General features: G+C 39.8%; 2 pseudogenes; one reads left to right on the forward strand and one right to left on the reverse strand.

The window, feature by feature from the left end:
* Window positions 6,075-11,719, reverse strand: LOC110435979 (annotated as a pseudogene).
* On the forward strand, window positions 15,133-15,550 carry LOC8071935 (annotated as a pseudogene).

Consider the following 24,496-nt stretch of genomic DNA (forward strand, 5'->3'; position numbering starts at 1 on the left):
TATGAAGGGCGGAATTCGATCATCCCTTTCGTAATCGCCTGACATGTCTGACTTGTCCTCAATTCCGACAATGTTTCTTTTCCCAGAAAGGACAATGTGGCGCTTTGGCTCATTGATGATTGAGTGGTCATCATTTTTTCCTCTCTTTGGTTTCGTAGACATATCTTTGACATAGAACACCTGACTCACGTCTGCAGCAAGGACGAATGGTTCGTCTTTGAACCCACTATTGTTAAGGTCCACGGTTGTCATCCCATACTCCTTGTCGACTGTTACCCCACCTCCGGTCATCTTCACCCATTGGCACCGGAACAAAGGAACTTTAAAATTAGCTGCATAGACTAGTTCCCATATGTCTTCTATGCGTCCATAATATGTTTGCCTGTTCCCATTTGGATCCGTGGCATCCACGCGTACACCACTATTTTGGTTGGTGCTCCTTTTATCTTGGCCAACTGTGTAAAATGTGTTACCATTTATCTCGTACCCTTTGTATGTGAGGACATGCCATGATGGTTGCGTGGCCAACAAATAAAGCTGCTCATCAATGTTTTCATCACCTTGACATTTTTTGCGCAACCAATCGCCAAAAGTTTCCATGTGCTGACGCATTATCCAAGCTTCATTCTTCCCGGGCCACTGGGACCGTAGGTAATCTTTGTGTACCTCAACATATGGTTCCACCAATGAGGAGTTCTGGAGAACTGTGTAGTGTGCTTTATTGAAGTAATCGTTTCCCGTACCAATATATGTTTTCTTCCCAAGTGTTCCCTTTCCGCTGAGTCTGCCCTCGTGTCGAGATTCAGGAATGCCAATTGGGTCAAGGTCTGGAATAAAGTCAACACAGAACTCTATGACCTCCTCTGTTCCGTAGCCCTTGGCAATGCTTCCTTCTGGCCGGGAACGACTATGGACATATTTCTTTAGGACACCCATGAATCTCTCGAAGGGGAACATGTTGTGTAGGAACACAGGACCGAGAATACGAATCTCTTTGACCAGATGAACTAGGAGGTGTGTCATGATATCGAAGAAGGATGGAGGGAACACCAACTCAAAGCTGACGAGACATTGAACGACATCATTCTGCAGAGTAGCTAGTTGCTCTGGATTGATTGCCTTCTGAGAAATTGCATTGAGGAATGCACATAGCTTTACGGTGGCTAGACGTACGTGTGGAGGTAGAATTCCTCTTAAAACGACCGGCAGCAATTGCGTCATTAGAACGTGACAGTCATGGGACTTCAAGTTCAGGAATTTCTTCTCTGGCACATTAATTATTCCCTTGATATTGGAGGAGAATCCAGATGGGACCTTGATGCTGCTAAGACATTCAAACATGCTTTCCTTCTCTTCTTTGCTCAGAGTGTAGCTAGCAGGGCTTAAGTAATGACGTCCATCATCTGTCTTTTCTGGATGCAGGTTGTCTCGTTCTTTCATGCGCTGCAAGTCTTGTCATGCTTCAAGTGAATCCTTAGACTTCCCGTAGACACCCATGAATCCGAGCAAGTTCACACAAAGATTCTTTGTCAGGTGCATCACGTCGATCGCGTTGCGGACCTCTAGGACATTCCAGTAAGGTAGCTCCCAAAATATGGATTTCTTCTTCCACATGGGTACGTGTCCCTTAGCATCCTTGGGAATAGGTTCGCTGCCTCGTCCCTTTCCAAATACCACTTTTATATCCTTGACCATTTCGAGTACATCATCCCCGGTTCGATTGAGAGGTTTGGTCCGGTGGTCTGCCTTGCCTTTAAAATGCTTGCCTTTCTTTCGTACTGGGTGGTTCACAGGAAGAAACCGACGGTGGCCAAGGTACACGACCTTTCGACATTTTTTCAAAAATACACAGTCAAGGTCTTCATAACAATGTGTGCATGCATTATATCCCTTGTTTGACTGGCCTGAAAGATTACTCAGAGCTGGCCAATCATTGATTGTTACAAACAGCAATGCTCGTAGGTCAAAGTGCTCTTGTTTGTACTCATCCCACACGCGAACTCCTGGTTTGCTCCATAAAAGTTGAAGTTCCTCAACTAATGGCCTATGGTAGACATCTATGTCATTGCCAGGTTGCTTCGGTCCTTGGATAAGCACCGGCATCATAATAAACTTCCGCTTCATGCATAGCCATGGAGGAAGGTTGTAGATACATAGAGTAACTGGCCAAGTGCTGTGACTACTGCTCTGCTCACCGAAAGGATTCATACCATCTGTACTTAAGGCGAACCGCAAGTTTCTAGCATCATTTGCAAAATCTGAGAATTCTCTGTCTATCGCTCTCCACTGGGATCCATCGGCAGGGTGTCTCAGCATATTGTCTATCTTACGGTCTTCTTTATGCCACCGCAACAACTTTGCATTGTCCTTATTTCTGAACAGACGTTTTAATCGTGGTATTATAGGAGCATACCACATAACCTTGGCTGGAATTTTCTTCCTATGACGTTCTTCACCCTCAACATCGCCAGGATCATCTCGTCTAATCTTATACCGTGATGCCTTACATACTGGACATGCATCCAAATTCTCGTATTCCTCCCCACGGTAGAGGATGCAGTCATTAGGACATGCGTGTATCTTCTGGATTTCTAATCCCAAAGGGCAGACAACCTGTTTTGCTTCATACGTAGTGGTGGGCAATTCGTTGCCTTTCGGAAGCATCTTTTTTATGATCTTCAATAACTGCCCAAATGCCTTGTCAGATGTACCATTCTTTGCTTTCCATTGCAGCAATTCTAGTGTGGTACCCAGCTTTTTTTGCCCCTCTTCAGCGGTGGGATATAGCGATTTCCTGTGGTCCTCTAGCATGCGCTCGAACTTGGCTTTCTCTTTATCACTTTCACATTCTCTTTGTGCATCACGGATGGCATCACCAAAAGCATCATCGCCCCGATCATCTTCTGCCGCCACCTCTTCTTCATTATCTCCCCCCATTGCAACATCATTGAAGCCACCGTACTGAGCAATAATATTGGCATGGTCCAATTCTTCTTCTTCTTCTTCTTCACCTTCATCCATTATAATCCCGCTTTCTCCATGTTTGGTCCAACAAATATAGTTTGGTACGAAACCAGACTTTAATAAGTGTGAATGAAGAGTTCTTGAGTTAGAATATTCCGTCAAATTCTTGCACACGGCACATGGACAGCACATGAAACCGTCCCTCTTATTTGACTCGGCCACACTTAAGAAATAGTGCACGCCATTAATGAACTCTTCGGAGCGCCGATCGGCATTATACATCCAATTACGTGTTACCATCTGCATTAAAGATAACATATATATTATGAAAACCATGCACACATATAGTTTCTCATCTTATTGCACAACATGTCTAAGATACATAGTTGATTAATTTAGAAAAGCTTGGCTACAACAAATACAATCGCAACTAGCATTAAAAAAAACAAAACTAAAATGCACTTAAGCAACATAATTAGTTCGCGTCCGATCCCAACTATAATAGATAGATCATTCGCTTGATCAACATCATTGAACTTCTTTCGTCGGCTCACTGCCTCACCACCTTCAGCCTCAACCACATGTGCAAAAGATTTCTTAATGTGTTCAATGTATTCTTCCTCCCAGTACCAACCTGTACATCCGCCGGTACCGTCCCACTGAAATTAAAAGAGAGAATCAAAAGTTTAATTAATATCATTTAAAAAAATATGCACATATATAAGCAAATGTCTGGAAATAACTCACATTACGATCTGGACACTTGTAGAATATACGACCCTTGTTTACTCCCTCTTTCGACACTTTGTACTCCATCAAAATCTTCTGCCCACACTTGCCACAAGTAATGAGAGGGAGTTCCGGACGGTATCGCTTTTGAACCCGTTGAGAGACGGAAGACCCGGTCACGGTTGCCATCTACTATCCATACTCAATTTTAAAACAATTATAAATTCCACATTTACTAGTAAACATGTATGATACAATGGACATTATATGTAGTAATAAAAATAAATCAAGTGATATTAACAAACCAATTAATTTGAACTATCCTACTTTCTATGATCATAAAAATATACTATAATTCATTCTTGCAAAATATATTAAAACTAGGTCAACCATGAAATATGATATATATATATGGATACTAATTCATGTGAATGATTCAAAATAACAAAGTGGATTTGAGCTAAAAAATGATGGGAACATCACAAGCCAAAAACAACATGAAAAAGACAAGAAAGGCTGAAGTTAGTCACCTCTAAACGCGAAGAGACGATGACGGAGTCGAAGAAGATCAACGATGGGCGTTGGAGATGAAGAACAAATGAAGAACAAGCAAGAAGAAGCTCCAAGAACAACAATGGTGCTCTCGGTTTCAAATGGGCAGAGGGGAGGAGGGAGCCGGCCTATAAACCGGACCTTTAGCACCGGTTCAGAGCAAAAACCGGTGCTAAAGGGTTACCTTTTAGCACCGGTTTGTAACACAAACCGGTGCTAAAGGGTTTGCCTCGGCCCGTGGCTCTGGCCGGTGCTAAAGGGACCCCTTTAGCACCGGTTCTTGTTAAAAACCGGTGCTAAAGGGTCCCTGCCCCGACAGCACATGTCAGTAGCCGTTGGGCAGGACCCTTTAGCACCGGTTTGTAACACGAACCGGTGCTAAAGGGGTCTTTAACCCCGGGCCGCAAAAAGGCCGAGGTTTTTGGCCATTTTGGGCATCGACCAATGCCTCATTCTGTAGTAGTGCATGCAGTTCTGTGTATGTTTTTAAAAGAGTAAAATCCATCGCCGCTCCTTAAACTTGGCCAGTGGTGTCATCTAAGGGCTTGTTTAGTTCTAAAATTTTTTGGAAAATCGACACTGTAGCACTTTTGTTTGTATTTGACAAATATTATTCAATCATGGACTAACTAGGCTTAAAAGATTCGTCTCGTCAAATCCGACCAAACTATGCAGTTAGTTTTTATTTTCGTTTATATTTAATACTCCATGCATGCGTCTAAAGATTCTATGTAACGGGAAATCTGAAAAATTTTGTAAAATTTTTTAGTAACTAAACAAGGCCTAAGTCCCTAAACTTCTAAAGTGATATTTGTGAGTCCGTAAACTTGGCAGACTGTATCATTTAGATCCCTGAACTTTCAAAGTGATCACCACAGGTTTCTAAACTTAGCAAACGTTATCATCCCTATCCAAACATAGTCTAACCTACTTTATAAGCTAACATAAATCCAACATGTGTCAATTAATCAATCATTATTTATCTCATATTTATCATGAAAACATAAATAATATAAAATAATTTACATCGACAAAAACAAATTAAAGTATTAAAATAATTTACAATAACAAATATATTAGGTTTAAACTAAAGTATAAAAATAGTAAAATGAATTAAATATTTATGTACCATTGATAGTATTACAACATAATATTAAAATTCCTATAATATTAAAAGTTCTCTCTATTAAAAGTTACTTCTAGTTTTAGTATTATGTTAAAACTTTTCATAATGTTATTATAGAAGTTTCCTCTAATAGTAGTAGTATAGTTAAAACTTTAATAGTAGTATTATGGTATTTAAATATTTAATAATAATGTGATAGTATTAATAATAGAGAAAAGTTAACCTTTAATAGTAGTATTATAGTATTAAAACTTTTAATAGTAATATTATGGTATTAAAATATTTAATAATAATGTGATAGTATTAATAACATAGAAAAGTTACTTCTATAATAATACTATTAAAATTTTAAAAATAATACTAAAATTAGAAGTAACTTTTAATAGAGAAAACTTTTAATACTATATATAGGAATTTTAATATTATTTTATAATACTATCAATGATACATAAATATTTAATTAATTTTACTATTTTTATACTTTAGTTTAAACTTAATATATTTCTTGGTGTAAATTATTTTAACGCTCTAATTTATTTTGTTGATGTAAATTATTTTATATAATTTATATTTTCATGATAAATATTAGATAAATAATGCTTGATTAATTGACACATGTTGGATTCATGATAACTTATAGAGTAGGTTAAACCATATTTGGATAAGAATGATATCTCTTGCCAAGTTTAGGGATCTGCAGTCTTCACCTTGAGAGGTCAGGGATTGGAATGACACCACCAGCCAAGTTTAGAGACATGTGATGATTACCTTGAAAGTTCAGGGATCTAGATGACACCGTCTGCCAAGTTTACGAAATCACAGATATCACTTTAGAAGTTTAGGATCCTAGATGACACGGCCGGCCAAGTTTAGGGACCGGCGGTGGATTTTGCTCTTTCTATGGCATTGTTTAGTTCGCAAAAATTTTCAAGATTCCCTATCACATCAAATCTTTAGTCGCATGCATGGAGCATTAAATATAGACGAAAATAAAAACTTACTCCGTGATTGGACAATGTTTGTCAAATAAAAACAAAAATGTTATAGTAGCCAAAAACCAAAAAATTTGCCAACTAAAAAAGGCCTAAAATCAACTGTAGTTTTCCAGATAACATATTGTTACCTAATATGAGTATGCTGGCCCTCCTTTGCTGATTACACACCGGCAATTTTCCCTCCAAATGGTTGTTGGCTAAATTCAATTCTTTTACATTCAGATCGCAAATGTTTGATGGTAGTTGCCCAGACTAATGTTTGAATGCTTGTTTGAATCCAACTTGAGATACTGTAATGATTTCATATTTTCCAAATTTGTTGGCAATGTGCCATTGATTCCATTGTTCGTAAGGACAATGATGTTACCTTTGAAAAGGTTGTAGCAAACCAGTTAGGAAGACTGTCAAATATTGATGTGTTTGATATGTCTAGCTCAAGATCAACCTAGGACTGTAACCAGGTAGGGAATAAGAGGACCCATCTGGCAAGATGCAAAATATGCCCTGTCAAGTCTGAAGGGTGGTAGCCACTCAGGATCCACTGCGATCTTCAATGAATTACGTGACAAGTCAATAAGCTTCAATGTTTTTAGGCCAGCAAAATGCTGTTGGGTGATTGTGATTACACCATCAAGATTATTGTTGCTGAGGTCTAGCTCGACCAAATTCTTTAGTGTACCAAGCTCAGAAGGCACAGGCCCGGTGAGATGGTTTACCAATGAGATTGTTGAACCCCAGATACAGTCCCTTCTGCCTACTAGGGTAACATCGTGGTAACCTTTGGAATAAATCTCTTATGTTGCCATAAAAAGAGTTGCCCCTCAAGTCTATCTGTCTATGCTTTCCAAATTGCACAGATTTGTCATGTTTGCTGTCATGATGTCAATGACTCCAAAACCAAAGCTAAAATCAAGGGCTTGGAGGGACACCATCACACCATACCTCCCAGCGCATCAGGAATTTGACCGTATAAGTTGGTTCGTGCAAGGTCGAGATGGTGGAGGCCAGTCAAATTCCAGAACCAACATGATGCTACTGGGTGGTCAAAGGTGTTCCTAGAGAGACTGAGCTCCACAAGGTCTGTAAGATTAAGATGCTGGAGAGATTGGTTTGCACCTGTAAGACAGCAATGGGAAAGATCAACGAAGGACCCTCAAAGAAGGAATCATGTTCACAACATGAGCCCAATCAACCGTCCCATTAAGGATCACATAGTCCATTGTCGAGGTACATCATAGGCAAATTTGATAACCAAGAGATATCCGTAGAGTACAATTCTGGAGCACCCCACGGGAGTAGGAAGTCATCATTGTAAAGTTTGAGAAATTGCCGAGCTGAGGTGGCACCCTCCCATACAACGGCATGGTAGAGAGGTTGAGGTATCTCAGGTTCTTGAAACGGCCCAAGAACTCTGGCACTCTGTGCCGATATTTTCCACCGGATGTTTTCCGCCCGTCTCAGAGCAGCGCACCAATATTTCTTATGTCTGTGTTTCCTATGCGTCCGTACAAGTAAAGAGACGGTCCATCAGCCAACCCATGAAGCACACTGCAGTGTCCAGTTTTCTCTTTCCTCTCTTATTAATGTTACTATTTCTCTTTTCTTTCTTCTTAATTCTCGGTTGACTAGTAGTTAGCTTCTCTTTTCTTATTATATATTTCTTCACTCCGGCAAATTGCTAGGTGAGTGTTGGAAGGGTTTTTTTTTTTGCCGGCATATGCCCTCACTCTCCTACACATTGGATTCGGTGAGAGAATTTCTTTCTTTCTTTCTTCTTTTCTTTTCTTTTCTTATTTTTCTTTTTTCTTTTTATTGTCATCTATTTTATTCTTTGATCTTATTATTCTTTCTACTTTGCTTATTCTTTGATCCTTTTTTATTTTTTATCTTTCTTTTTCCTTTTTTTTGTTTCTTTTCTTATTTCTCTCTTATAATCACATAGTAGTTTTTTCTATTTCTTTGTCGTTATTTCTTTGTTTTTGTTTTTCTTTTCTCTTTTTTGGTATTTTATTTTTCTTTTCATCTTTTAGTTTTAGTTTTTCAATTTTTCTGTTATTTTATTCTAATCAATTGTTTTGTTTATATTTTTCTCTTTCTTTTTTATTCCTTTTTTCTTTAATTTACTCTAGGAAGTTTTTTCTTTCTTTCTAATTATGTTTTTCTTTGATTCATGTTTCTAATTTTCAATCTTTCTTCATTTCCCTTTTTTCTTTTCTTTTCTTTTTTCTTTTCGTGCATCATGCATTTTTATTTTCCTTTTATGTTTTATGTGTTTATTATTTTTTTTATGTTTTTACCTTTCTTCTGTTCTGTTCTTTTCTTTTCTTTTCATTTTTTATGTTTATGTAGTATGCAAGTGATATCATATGTTTTTTCTTATGTTCTTGCGTTATACATGTGATGTTGTTTTTATGTTCTCATGGTATATATGATGATGTTATATGGTGTTTTTGCGATATTTGCGTAACATATATGTGATGTTTTATGATATATTTAGTGATGTTCACTTAATATATATGTGATGTTCTATAACGTATTTAGTGATGTTCTATGGTGTATTCAGTGATGTTAACATACATGTGATGTTTTTTATGATGTATTTAGTGATGTTCCGTAATATATATACGATGTTCTATAATATATTTAGCAATGTTCTATTGTGTATTTAGTGATGTTCACTTAGTACACATGTGATGTTTTATGATGTATTTAGTGATGTTCCGTAATATATATACGATATTCTATAATATATTTAGTGATGTTCTATAGGGTATTTAGTTATGTTCCCGTAGTATAAATATGATGTTCTAGGTATATTTTATGATGTTCTTTGAATTTTTTCGCTATTACGCATTTTATTTTTTTTCTTATGCTTTGCTCCAAATTTAATTATTTTTTATTTATGTTATATATTTATTTTATATATTATAATAACAATTCTATGAAACTAAAATTAGAATCCTGAACATTTTTATTGTAAAGACGAAACATTATTTTTAACCTAGAACATCACATCTATTCCATACTAAAAGCTATCTTTTATAGAACAAATGTTAATTAATAAAATTTTATCTAAATATATTCATGGTCCTGTTTTGAAGACTTTATTATAAAAAATTTAATAGTATAATCAGAATCTAATTTAGATACTCAGATTAGTAGTTATAACTTTTTTTATTTGTAAAAAATGCTATGCACGCAAATCAATTAATAGAATAAAAATAAACAGACTCCTTCTCTGGGCGTATAGACTCCATGGGAACTCTCGCATGTGGCTGACGAGTGGGCGGGAAACAAGACGTGGAGTCTGCCAACTCTCACATGTGGGCTGACGAGTGGGCTGGAAACAAGACATGGGAGTCTGCCAACTCTCGCATGTGGACTGACGAGTCGGCGGGAAACGAGGCGCGGGAATCATCGGACAAAGTTTTCTGTCCGAATGACCAGACTGTAGCAGTACAAGCTGAGATCAAGGCTCTCAAGATGATGCAAGGAGAGCAATGAGGGACTTATCTCGCCTGACAAAGCCATGTTGCCGGGATAATCAGTGTACATGCCGTTGTCAAGACGGAGGCCGATGACATGGCCGTGTGAAGTTTGCGTTAACGAGATGCCGTTAGGGATCTCGGTTCCGTGTTAACAAAGGACGGGAAAAGCCCTCGCCGTGGCATGTACATCAAGAAGAGATTACAACAGATCAATCTACTTAACAAGATACTAACCAACTCTATCTATCCTGGTTACAATGTATCTAGACTATACACCGTAACAACCTATCATATATCTTAACACCCTCCCCCAATCTTAACCTGCCACAAGATTAAGATTGTCTCTGAAGGCAAGCAACTTAGCTAATGGTAGCGCTTTTGTGAACCCATCGGCTAGCTGATCACTAGAGCCAATATGCCGTACATCCAACAATCTTTGAGCCACTCTCTCTCTCTCTAACAAAGTGAAAATCAATTTCAATATGTTTTGTTCTTGCATGAAACACAAGATTAGCTGTTAAATATGTGGCTCCTATATTGTCACACCACAGTTGAGCAGCAGAGGGATGTTGTATCTTCAACTCAGCTAACAACTTTTGAACCCACATTATCTCAGCTGTGGCATCTGCTAATGCTTTATACTTGGCTTCAGTGCTTGAATGAGATACTGTGGACTGTTTTCTTGCACACCATGAAATCAGATTACACCCAAGAAAGACAGCAAAACCACCGGTTGAGCACCGATCGTCAATACACCCAGCCCAATCAGCATCAGTAAAGGCACTAACTAGCATAGACTTTGTTATGATATGCAACCCTAGTTTGGAGGTTCCATGTATGTACCAAAGTATTCTCTTGACAACACTCCAATGAACAGTTGTGGGATTATGTAGAAACTGACATACCTTGTTAACAACGAATGAAATATCAGGTCGAGTCAATGTTAGATATTGCATAGCTCCCACCACACTTCTGTACTTTGTTGCATCTTCTGGTCCGAGTGGATCCCCCTCTGTTGCGCTGAGTTTTTCAATACTAGATAAGGGTGTGTTGATCGGTTTGCAATTGTGCATACCTATCCTTTTGATAATATTGTCAGCATATTTTCCTTGAGACAAAATAAGACCCTGAGAATCTCTTTTCACTTCAATTCCAAGAAAATAATGTAGATAATCAAGATCCTTTAGAGCAAACTCTTTCTCAAGATCTCGGAGTAAGGCATTGGTAGCTTCTTGTGATGAGCTGGCTACTATAATGTCATCAACATAAACCAAGACAAACATAGTGTGCTTCCCTCTATTATAGTAGAACAGAGATGTATCTGCTTTGGATGACTGAAACCCCAACATTTGTAATTTTCCACACAATCTAGCATACCAAGCACGTGGTGCTTGTTTAAGTCCATAGAGGGCCTTATCTAATTTGCACATAAAGGTTGGTCTTGACTTATCAATATACCCTGGTGGTTGCTTCATGTAAACTTCTTCTTCTAGTACTCCATGCAAGAAAGCATTTTGTACATCTAACTGTCGTAGCGACCATCGTCTCGAGACTGCAATAGAAAGAACTAATCTGATTGTTGCAGCCTTAACAACAGGACCAAAAGTATCCTCATAATCAATTCCATATCGCTGTTTAAATCCCTTTGCGACAAGTCGAGCTTTATACCTGTCCACGGTGCCATCTGCCTTCTTCTTAATTCTGTACACCCACTTGCAATCTATAATATTCTTGCCCTTTGGAGGAGATACAAGATGCCAAGTTTTATTTTGAAGAAGAGCTTGATGTTCACTCTTCATTGCTTCAACCCATCGTGGGTCATGCAAAGCTTCATCAACAGAAGTAGGTTCACCGGTGTCAGTCATGGCACACATACCCCAGCGATGTCATGGCAACACAAGCTCATCATCTTCCAGCTTCTTCCCTACAGATGCCATTTCATCTGCAAGGATCTTCATCCTCGTGAAGTACTCCGTTATGGTGGACGCCCCTTTGGATGCCGTGGCCAGGGCCATTCGAGTCGCAATAACTCGTGCCCTAGACTGAGAGGCAAAGAGAGCCTCAATAGCGGCCCATGCCTTGGCTGCAGTAGTTGCTGAGGAAGTGACTTGCGAGAAAATTTTCTTAGAAAGAGATGTGAGCAGGAAGTTCAGCACCGTTTGATCCTTGGCGACCCATTTGTCGTAGTCGGGGTTGCGGGCTGGTGACTTCTTGTCATCGTCGGTACCATCACTTTTCACCGGGATTAGATACATCTCTGGTGGCTTCGCCGTTGACTCGATGAACTACGCGAGTTGAGCCCCACAGATCGTAGATAGGACTTGGAGACTCCACATCGCATAATTGCTCTTGGTAAGCTTCTCGCTCACAGGCAAGAAGCCGATCTGTGGAGACGTAAACACTACGGAGGAGGAAGCGCCCATGGATCAGTTCCACAAGGAGACGGGCTCTGAATACCATGTGAAGTTTGCGTTAACGAGATGCTGTTAGGGATCTCGGTTCCGTGTTAATGAAGGACGGAAAAAGCCCCCGCCGTGGCTTGTACATCAAGAAGAGATTACAACAAATCAATCTACTTATGAAACAAGATACTAACCAACTCTATCTATCTTGGTTACAACGTATCTAGACTATACACCGTAACAACCTATCATATATCTTAACAGGCCGGTCAGATTACTGCACCGGACGCCTCTCCAGTGGCAGCAGTCTTCGTCACCTTGATGCCACGAGGGGTCGCCGGCCGGGTGATGCCTCGCTTGAAGGCCAGCAGGGCGTCCCTCTCGCGGGGTATGCAGGCCGCTGCGCCAGTGCCATGGCGACCACCAGCAGCTGGCGGAGGCTGCAGTGCCTGCGACTGCGAGGCGGCTGCGGCCGCGAGAAGGAGAAGCAAGTGCAAGACGGCGGAGGGATGCATGGGCATGTGGGCTTAGTTGATGATTGTTGGTTTGTTTATTGTTGAAAGAGACACATGAGGAGCACTCTGTGAGATCGAAGTGAGAGTGGATGCGCTCGTGTGGCCACCATCTCCATCGATCGATCCTGATTATGGCCTTGTTTAGTTCCCAAAAAAATTTGCAAAATTTTTCACCTGTCACATCGAATCTGTAGACGTATGTATAGAGTATTAAATATAGATAAAAATAAAAACTAATTACACAGTTTGGTCGGAATTGACGAGATGAATCTTTTAAGCCTAGTTAGTCTATAATTAGACAATATTTGTCAAATACAAACCAAAATACTACTATTCTTATTTTGTAAAAAAATTTGGAAGTAAACAAGGCCTATATATAAAGCTGGATAGCAGCTTCAGTCTGCGGCCAAGTCACGGTCGTCGTCGAGTCGTCGCTGCCGGTCAGTCAACATCCGTGTACTGCCACTGCCAGTACAGAGAGGGCTTTGAAGGCCGATGCCAGTCGCTACATTCACCAATTGCAATTCCATAATCATATGGTTCGGATGAAATTAACGAAGTTGCAGACAGTTCTGTGCCAATTAATTAAAAGCATTCAGTGTTCTCCCTCTACTAGTGGAAAAATGTTGAATGGCTACATGCATCTGAATGAGAATTGAGCTCTGTTTTCTTTTCTTTTCTTTTCTTTTCTTTTCTTTTCTTTTCTCTCTACGTGTCTGTACTTACGGCTACTACTTGTTTCACTTTGTAATGGATGCAGGTATTGTGAGAATGTGTTAGAACCTAAGAAGAATCCTATATGCAGAACGAAGAAAGGATGGTTCTTATATTGATTTTTTGTTTTTTTGAGTGGTTCCCTACTGGTTCTGTGTATAGGAAGGTATATACAATGGCATAATATTCCCTTTCATTTACATTTCAGTGGCACAAACTTGCTACTTGAAGGGGGAACATAACTTGAAAATTCATGTATTAATGATAATTAATAATCTCCTTCGATTTTTGGAACATGCGTCTCTTGTTAGGTTGTGTCTGTCGCCTATGCCCACCGTACTTGGTTGTGAGTAGAGGCTTTGTTGTTATTGTAATTAAAACAGGAAGAAACTAAACAATAGACTGGATTCAATAATTTTTTTTCAAGAACACGACTTCACACATATTTCATTAGGAGCTTAAGCATTTCTGCCCTCATTTTGTAGCAAAATGGTGATTTTGCCCACATTTTTTTAACTTTGTGATTTTACCCCTGCGTTTTCTAAACAAAGAGAGACTCCTATTCCATGAAGTCTCCTTAACGGTGTTAACATTTGAACGAAAGGATGAGTTTGCCCATGTCATTTTGCCCTCGTTTTATTTTGCTCTCTATGTTTTTCCCCTATTTTCAGATCAACTTTTTGGCAATTTTAATATAGATTTGACAATTCGATCAATGCAAAGGTCAAGAAATTTTAGAAAAAATCGAGAACATCTCGCTTCTCGAGAAGATAATTTTTTTTTAAGTTTGACAAAAATATATTAAATAATATCAATATTTGTATATGTGAATAAGTATATTATGAAAGTATATTTCATGCTCAATCTAATGATACATATTATATATGACAAATATTAGTATATTTTTTATATATTTGGTCAAATTTAAAAAGATTTAACTCCCCGAGACGAGATGTGCATTTATTTGTGGACGGAGAGAATATGCTAATATCTTCTTTTTACTATAAATTTAACATATTTTATTTGAAGTGGGACCCACCTTATCTTGACTTTCCTTATTCTCCCTCTGTCCCAGACTCCCAACACTGGCGTGCTCACCCGAAACGGCCGGCGGCCAGCCGAGCAGGCAAAGCCTGAGCAACCCTCTTCGATCTCGCGATGTGCACAACACTAAGCTGTAGACGACGATGAGAAAGAGCACGGCGAACCAGAACTATCCATTTGGCATCGTTGAGATGCGCTGCATTTATTTTTTGGAAATTAAAATGCCAATCTTACATCAGCACTACCTCGTCACAAAATACAGTAGATCAGGTTCTTCGTATAGATTGGATTGGATATCCCTTGTAGATCCCACTACGTTTATATTAAATTTCTGTTTGAGAATCATGCCATTTGGAACCATGCCATTGAGCAAATAACTAAAATACTGTTTTGACAAGGCAAAGAAAAACGATAATATGATGAAATAAATAGTAACACTTGTTATAGGCTAATTCGTGGTCCATAGAATGAACACCATCATCAGCGCATATAAATATGACACATCTATCCAAGGTGCAACCATGCATGCACACATCCAGTAAGCGCAAAGCTCGTGGAGCAGCAACAGCGCAACAGCTAGCTAGCTAGCCACACCAGACAGCAATGGCGGCGGCCACCGGAACAACAACAAGCTTGTCGCGGCGTCTGGTTGTTGTTCTAGCGGCAGCGGCGGCCATGATCTGCCTGCTTGTCGGCAGCGCGGCGGCGCAGCAGGCGAGCGGCGTGGTGGCGATGTACAACCAGTACAACCCGGCGCAGGTGGAGTGGGACCTCGGCGCGGCGGGCGCCTTCTGCGCGACGTGGGACGCCGAGATGCCGCTCGCCTGGCGGCAGTGCTACGGCTGGACGGCGTTCTGCGGCGGCGACAGGTGACCAGGCGACGGCGCGGGTGGTGGATGAGTGCCACAACGGCGGCTTGGACCTGGACGCCGCCGTGTTCGGCGAGATCGACACTGATGGAGCCGGTGCAGCCAGCGGCAGCCTCGTCGTCGACTATCAGTTCGTGGATTGCCAAGATTAGAACTCCGACCCAAAGACTGAAAGACGGCTGCTACATTTTTTATTTATATATTCATATGTGAAATTATTGTCCTGCTGAATTGTATTTGTTTTCAAAATTATATTATGCAATTGACCGTGGATATATGTTTGTATTTTCTGCTACATTAATAGAAAGAAAATGCCGATTTGTTAAAAAAGTATTTAATGGTTTTCATTTCGTGGAAATACTTGCATTTGCATTCTGATTATATTGGATACGAATCGGATGTAGTAGTATGTAGCAACATATATATACTCCATCCGTCCCAAATTATAAGTCATTCCAAAAATCTTGAAGAGTCAAAGTTTTTCAAGTTTGACCAAATTTATATAGCAAAATAATAATATTTTTGGTACCAATCAAGTATTTTTATATTTCTCTCTATATTTTTAATCAAACTTAAAAATGGTTTGACTCTCCAAAATTCTTCGAATGACTTATAATTTAGAATGGAGAGAGTAGCATCGGATCAGACAGAAGAGACACATTGCGTAGCACGTACGTCCAAAGGAAAAAGTCTATTTTTCCTCTCCCAACTTCCATGGAAGTCTGCTTTTCCTCCATCAACTCCAAAACCGGACAAACCACCTCCCTCAACTTTTCAAACCATGCATTTTACCTCCATCAAGCGATTTCAAAGGCGGTTTTGCTACAGTGAATAGTGATTTTTGTCTTTTTCTTTTTTAATTAATTATTTCGGCCGAATCTTTAAAAAATTATAGTAAATCACAAAAAATTATAAAATAGAAAATCCAATTTTGTTGGACTCCATATAAGTAGATCTACACAATGAATATATAATATGGTATGCTTTAGTATAAAGTTTTTGCTATAAAGGTTTTGTCCTTTTATTTATTATTTATTTTTGCTAAATATTTGAAAAATCATAGTAAATTACAGAAAAATCATAAAATATAATTTTGTTAGACTCCACATGAGTATATCTACACAGTAAATATATATTATGGTAGGCTTTAGTATAATTTTTTATTGTAGCTTTAGATATATGCTTTTCTGTAATTAATTAAAATAATTCATAACTGCAGCTTCTATAGTTATTTTGTCAGAATAAAACATAAATATATTATATGTGCATTGTATATATATATACTTATGTGGAGTCTAAGAAAATTAGATTTTATATGTTATTATTTCTCTATGTTTACTATGATTTTTCAAAGATTCAGCCAAATAAATAAAAAAGAAAAAGAACAAAACCTTCATAGAAAAATTTGTACTAAAGCATACCATATTATATGTTTACTATGTAGATATACTTATATGGGTTTTAAAAAGGTGAATTTTCTATTTTATGATCACTATAGCAAACCATTATTTACTGTAGCAAAACCGCTTTCGAAATCGCTTTAGAAAGATAAAATGTACGGTTTGAAAAGTTAAGAGAGAAAAAACGGACTTTCATAGTTGGGAGAGAAAAAGTAGACTTTTTCCTGTCCCAAAATACTACCTTCCGTGGCCCAATTAAGAAGGTGGCAATGGACTGGGCATGTATACCATGTAAGTTGCAACATGGGCCAGAACAGGAAGGCCTGCTGAATTATTGTCCTGCTGAATTGTATTTGTTTTCAAAATTATATTATGCAATTGACCGTGGATATATGTCTGCATTTTCTGCTACAGCAATAGAAACAGACAATGTCTCCACCGATTTGTTAAAAAATATTTAATTGTTTCATTTTGTGAAAATGCTCGCATTTGCGTTCGGATTATATTGGATTCGGATTAGATATATAAGGTCTGCTTGGGACAGCTCCTCCACCTGCTCCTGATCCACAACATTCAGATCAAGATCTAAATTTTTTACCAAAAAGGCTCTAACTCCACCCACTCTAATCCACCAAATTATTGGTGGATCAAATTTAAGTTTGGTGGAGTTGAGGAAAATTATTCATGCTACAAATTACACACATTTGGCTCTAAACCAGTACATTCTTTTCTTTCTTTTCTCGCATCCCCGTCGCAAACACACGCCGAGCTCGTTGTCACCAAGAAATCACCGCCCGCCCGCATCTTGATTAAAAAACAGCAGGCTTACTGTTGAGCATCTCCAAAGGTTTTGGCAAATTGACTTGGCATTTGTTGCTATTTGCAAACTCCCAAAACAAAATGCAAAGCATAAAAGTAGGTCATCTCTAAGAGAATTGGCATATGGACTTGGCAAAGGATAAAAATAGAAGGTCTCTATGCGCGCGCGCTTTCTTCGCGCGTGACTTTGCTCGCGCGATCGGGTTTGCAAAGTCGTCTACAGTTTGGCATTTTTGCCAAGTTTGCTCCCTCATTTGCCAAGTTGCCCAAATTGCAAACTCCAAATGCAAAACCGTTGGATACCTCTTTTAATTTGGAGCTTTTTGGCAAATTACTCAAATGCAAAACCCTTCGAGATGCTCAGGTATAATAGTAGATGTGCTTGAAAATTGTTTTATCTAACATCGATAGTTCCGTATTAATTAAATAAGAGTTGTCCATAGGGTATATATGCATATCCCACCTGGCATAGTGGCCCATGGGTCCGCCCCGGACATGTGTCATGACTGCTTGTAGCATGCACCCAAGGTGGTCATGTCATCAAGCAAGGTTGATCTCCACTACCCCATGATTTATGATTCTTCACCAGCTTTAATTTGAACGGCAGGATAAGTCCTTGCTGTCTCTCTAGTATTTATATTACCCTGATCTTAGTGTCGATTTCCTCATGGGGCCTAGCCTAACTAGACTGTCCCAGAGTTCTTGGCTTCTTGCTCTCTACGAAGAATCTGAGACATCGTCTTGACTCTTGACCTCTATTTTTGAGGAAACAGGAGGGGTGTGAGCCCCTACTGAAAATTTATTCAAAGGAGTTAAAACTTACAAAGGAAGGAGTAAAGCCAGAGGAAAACTAAGAAACAAAAAAAGAAATGAAAAACAAGGAAAAGGTAACTGAAAGGAACCAGGCTATCCTAGATTTACTATCCATTAATCAATCCTTGGTGAATAACTCTTTTTAGCTCTCAGCAAAAGAAGCTGAAACTCAGTTCTGAAATCAGATTTCATTCTCAGCATACTTGGCTGCAGTTGTCGAAAAATTGCATCATTTCTCACTTTCCAAATAGTCCAGCACATTAGAATGATAATTTCCATGAAGAAGGGAACATCAAGCTGGTCCTTTAGGCTCTGCAAAATCTGAAAAGGGTCTAGGTTGGTGTTTATCTGCAGATTGATCCAGCCAGCACTGCAGTGCGAAGGGGCAACCCAGAAACAAATGGTCTTCAGATTCATCTTCAGTACTGGAGCACAAGACACAACTGTAATCTTGTAAAAACATGTGTTTTCTTCTAAGGAGTTCCCTGCAGCTTAGTCTGTCCTTGATGAGAAGCCAAAAAAAGACTTTGTGTCTTTTCTGACATGAACTATTCCATAACCATTTATAAACTGGATGTAGATTCCTGTGACCACTCATTTGCTTGTAGGCTCTTTTAACCGAAAAGATGTTTGAATTCCAGATGAACACCCATCTGTCATTTAGCTCATTCATTTGCATCTCTACTATCTGAGTTTGGAGTTGGATCATTTGGGTATGGGCTTGTTGAGACAAAGGCAGGTGAAAGAAAAGGGGACTGTACTTGCACTTTCAGCAAACGAGATATTTTTCTTCTTCACAAAAGAGTATAGTTCTGGGCAGCTGTGCATGACTGGCTCATTGCCCCAAAGGTCCTCCCAAAGAAGACATGATTTCCCATTGTTTATCTCCACCCTAGCCATTCCTTTAAATTTGTCCAGAAGCTTTAAGACATCCTTCCACCAAAAGGAGCCTTTTTTAGTATTTCTAGGTAATTTCCCAAAGTCATAATGAACCTCCCAGATCAATGAGACCCATGGGGTATCTTCCTTGTTAAAAAATTTACTCAAATATTTTAACACCAGAGCCTCATTTTGAGTTTGCAAGTTTAGTACACCGAGACCTCCTTCATCTTTTGATCTACAGACCACAGGCCATGCTACTTTTGGTTTCTGCTTGGCATTGACATCAGCCCCTCTCCAGAGGCAGATCTTCCTGAATTTATCAATCTGTTGGATTACAGTTTGTTGCAGAAGGAAGGTGCTCATGCAGAATGTTGGAAGGGCAGAAAAAATTGAATTTGTTACCTCCAGCCTCCCTGCCTGGTTTAAGAATGCTGAAGTAGCAGCCAACCTCCTTTCACATCTACTGACTAGAGGGGTGAAGTCTACCACCCTTGGCTTAGTTAGGCTTAATGGCAGTCCTAAGTAAGTGAATGGTAGGCTACCAACCTCACAACTGAAGGTTCTGGCTAAGTGTTGCATTTTTTGCTCACTTGTATTGATTGGTACTATAAAAGATTTTGAATAATTCACTTTTAATCCAGTTGATTCTCCAAAGCTATGAAGAAGAGCTTTTAGTGCCCATAATTGCCTGGAGCAAGCTTCCATTATGATTAAAGTATCATCTGCGTATTGGATCACAGGAAAGTCTGTAGTATGCCTCAGAGGAATTGGTAGATTAAATAATCCTTGTTCTCTAGCTTTGTTCAAGACTGCCTGGAGGAGATCAGCAGCTAAGACGAACAAAAGTGGGGATAGGGGGTCCCCTTGCCTTACTCCCCTCCTGCAATGAATGGTTTTGCCAGGTACTCCATTGAGGAGCACCGATGAGTTGCCTGAGTTTAAAATTGCTTGTATCCAATTAGTCCATTTTTGCCCAAATCCTTTTGCTCTCACAATCTCCAGAATAGCCTTATGCTCAATCTTGTCAAACGCCTTCTCAAAGTCTAGTTTCAAGATTATGATCTCTTTCTTTGACTTGTGACAGATGTGTATGTATTCCAGAGCCCAAGCCAGGCAGTCTTGAATGGTCCTGGATTTAATGAACCCATACTGGTTCTTGTGAATGAGACTCTTAATTTTGCTTTGTAATCTGTTGGCTAGTAACTTGGTTAAAATCTTTAGTGAGGTATTTAGAAGTGAGATTGGCCTGTAGTCAGAGACCTCTTGGGGGCCATCCTTCTTTGGAATTAGGGTGATATATGAGCTGTTGATGCTTCTGAGACATAAATTTTCATCAAAAAATGCCTGGCAGAGATTATAGAAATCTGAAGCTATAAGTGACCAACAACCTTTAATAAATTCATTAGTGAAACCATCTGGCCCTAGAGATTTATCATTTGGCAATCCATCTACCACATCATCTATCTCCTTTTTTGAAAAAGGAATTTCCAACTGCTGTAGTTCTTCCTGTCTCTGTACTAGTCCATTTAGATCAAATACCATGCTACTGAACTCAGATGTCCCTAGTCTTTGCTTGAAAGAATCCCAAAGCAGAGCAGCCTTTTCTTCATGTTGCTGGCAAGAGTTTCCTTGGGTATCTTTGAGAACTGCAATGGTGTTTCTTCTATGTTTGATTGTGGCATGAGCATGAAAGAATTTTGTCCCAGCATCTCCTTCCCTCACCCACTTTATCTTCCCCCTCTGTTTCCAATAAATTTTCTGTTGCTTCAAAAGGAAGATCAACTTCTCAGTCACCAAATTCCTGAAGTTCCATTCAGGTAAAGAAAGATCTCTAAGTATCTCAATTGTTTCTAGGAAGTGTAGGACTGACTTGATGTTATTTATGGTTCTAGCTAGATTTGGCAATTGTTGTTTCCAAGTTCTCAATCCTTTTCTGAGATTTTTGAATTTTGCAGTGAGAAGCCTGGCTGCATCAGAAATACCCTCCGGTGATACCCATTCTTGAACTACCACTGAAGCAAAGTCATCATGATTAAGCCAATAGTTTTCGAAGCGAAAAATTCTGCCTTGAGGGATTTTGGTGCCAATCTCTACCACACATGGCCAGTGGTCCGAGGTCTCCATCACTAGAGTTTTGACTAGAGTGTTTGGGTATCTACTAGTCCATGAGTCAGAGGAGAAGAACCAATCTAGCCTTTCTAGTAGAGGGGGAAATTGCTTATTAGTCCACGTGAAGTGTCTTCCATGTAAAATTCAATGAGGCTAAGTCTGTTTATAGCTTCATTAAAAAGAAACATTTCATTTACATCATCCCCCTCTCTATTTTTGTCCTCAGGTCTTCTCATCAAATTAAAATCCCCCACAATAAGCCAATCAATTTCCTCTGGCATTTGGATTTCTCTAAACCAATTTAGGAAGTCTCTTTTACCAATAGTTGTCCATGGTGCATAAACTGTTGTAAGTAACCTGCTGTCATTGCTGAACTTGGAAGTGAACTGAATAGAGATAGCATACTCATTACTAAAAGTCAAATTGCCTACGAAGGCACTGCTCTTCCACACAACTAGGATGCCCCCTGAAGCACCTATAGAAGGTAGGTATTCAAAGGAATCAAAGGCTGGGGGCAGAAATTTCTGATGAAAGCCATGTCAAACACCTATCTTTTAGTTTCCTCTAAACAAATAATCTCACATTTGCTCTCGGTGATTTTGTCTCTGACAGAGTCCCACTTCTTTCCCGAGTTCACTCCACACACATTCCAGTTTAGAATCTTCCAAGTTCTGTTGTTGGCCATAAATAAGAACTGTAGTGGCTAACGTTTCAGCAGTTCTTGCTGTCGTCTTCATCATTCTTCCTTTTGCTTGCTTCATCATCTTCATCATTCTTCCTTTTATCTGCTTCATCTCCCCCCTGCTTGCTCTTCTCATCCTTTCCCTTTTTCTGTTTTTCCCTATTGGGTTTGTTTTCTTCTTCTTAAAAAGGATATGATCATCAACCAGATCTGGTTGAATCTGACAAAAGGAAGTACCGATCTTTTTCAGAGATGAGGATGATAGAGTTGGGGGTTCAGAAGAACAGCCCACACAGTTTCTTGCCTTGCAAACATTTCCTTTGTATCCATTGTAGCTTGCCTTGACCCTATCACTTCGTCTGACCACTGAATCCACTACTGGAGTAGCAGGCCTAGATTTTCTAATTCTTTTTTTCCTAGAAAGACCTCATCCACTTCCTAGTCCTGAATGGCTTCCTCAATTGCCTTGACTCCAACAGGCTCTTCAGCAAGGTAAGCACAACTGTCTGAGGTATTGGGCTTCTTGTTCATAGAAATGAAAGCAGTCCAATCACCCTCATCTCTTAGTAGGTCGGGAAGGCCTGAAAGGATTAACTGCTTGGCCTAGGAATATTGGGCCGGAGCCCGAAGAAGAGCTTGAAATAAGCCCAACCATTTCGCAGGTATTTCAATGAGGAATTTGTCAGCAGACCCACTCTTTTTAGCTGGTTTTGGCGCGAACCAAGGAGGATTTAAATGGCTTGGATATGGAGCAGGAGGTTTGTTGAAGAAGGTCTTAACCATTCCCAACTGAATGTTATTCTGGAAAACCGGCTCTATATCCACCTCTGCCTCATGTTGAATTTGATTCACATGTTGTGCTACCAGATGCTGCTCCAGGTTTTGCTGCTGACCTAAATTTTCTTGCTCAGGTTGGATATAATTCAGATCATGTTGAGTTGCTAAGTTTTGGTCCTGTATTGCCAAATTCTGATGATCTTCTAAATCATTCTCCTCTACATCCATCATCAGCTCATCCTCTGGAATCTCATGGTGAAGGAAGTTTTCCCAAGGGTTAATTTGGGGGATGGCAACATTAAAATCCAGGTTGTCTTCAACATTCCCCTGGGTTTCCTCATGCTGTTGTTCTAGCTCAAAATGTGCCACCATCTGAATCTCTTCCTGCACTTGTTCATTACTAGGATGAATTATCATCTCCTGCAAATCATCCACCCCTAGAACCTCATTCAAGTCCTGCTCAACAATGACTGGAGCTTCATTTAGGTTAATCTGTTGATCTCCCTGCTATCCAGCAGCAGGTAGCTCCTCAGGCCAGCCAGGCCAGTTTTCTTGCTGCTGTTCCTGAAAGTTCTGTCCACGTGCTAACTCTTGACCTTGCATGTGAGCAAACTGATTCTGATCAGCATGTACTGCAATGGGTGCCAGTACCTGTTGACCCAGGCCAAAAAAGTTAAAGAGCGGTGGACCTTGGTCTGGTTTTGGGGAAGGGATTGGGTCCTCATCTGGTGGTCCATTGCTTATGTTTTCATGTTGTAATATTTCCACCTGAATAGTCCAAGAATCACCATCATAACCCACTGTGTCAGAGAAGACAATAAAGTGTGGAATCGAAGCAAGATCAACTACCCTTGCTCTGACCAACATCCTAGTTAAATGGTTAGGATTGTCGTCCCAGCTAATAGCCTTTCCAAGGGGCCCCATAACTGTATCCACGTACTCTTGCTTCCAGTAACCATTCGGGAACCCCATGAGCATGAGCCAACATTCCTGGTTGAAGTTAACTCTCCTCCAATTTCTTCCTTGATTATGCTTGGTGAAGGAAATGTGGACATCCCCATAGGGGTGGGGGCTTTCTGACACAAACCTATCTCTGTCATATTCATTCTTAAATCTTACAAAGGCCTGTCCTAGATGACAAGGCTGCACCTCTCTAATGTTTACTCCCCTATGCTCCTCCAGAATTTCCCTAAGAATCTCCTCCACTGTAGGAAAGTGAAGAGGATTACCATGCAATGGATTGATTGTCACGATCACCAAATCTTCATTCTTGCGCATTGGCCTTCTCCCAGCAACCACTCTAACCATCCTCGGCCTATTGGGCACATCTTCTACATGCATTCCTCTTGGCTTGAATGGACCCGGATTGGCCCTCTGGTAAGCCATGGTTGGCGCTTCACCCTCACCTGAAGCTTGTGATGGCGCTTCACCCTCTCCTGAAGTTTGTGTCGAAGGTGTAGAGGGTAGAGAGAAGTTGTGGAACTGAGGTTTTCTATAGGCTGTTGACCTCCCCAGCATCAACGTTGTGTCTGGCGAGAGGGTCTTTGAAGCCTCTGGTCCACCTGTCAATGGGCGCAGTCTATCTGGCCAGCAAACCACCATAAGCTCCCTTGGTG

Source organism: Sorghum bicolor, chromosome 5 (genome assembly GCF_000003195.3).
Source record: "Sorghum bicolor cultivar BTx623 chromosome 5, Sorghum_bicolor_NCBIv3, whole genome shotgun sequence".
In the NCBI taxonomy this organism is placed as follows: Eukaryota; Viridiplantae; Streptophyta; class Magnoliopsida; order Poales; family Poaceae; genus Sorghum; species Sorghum bicolor.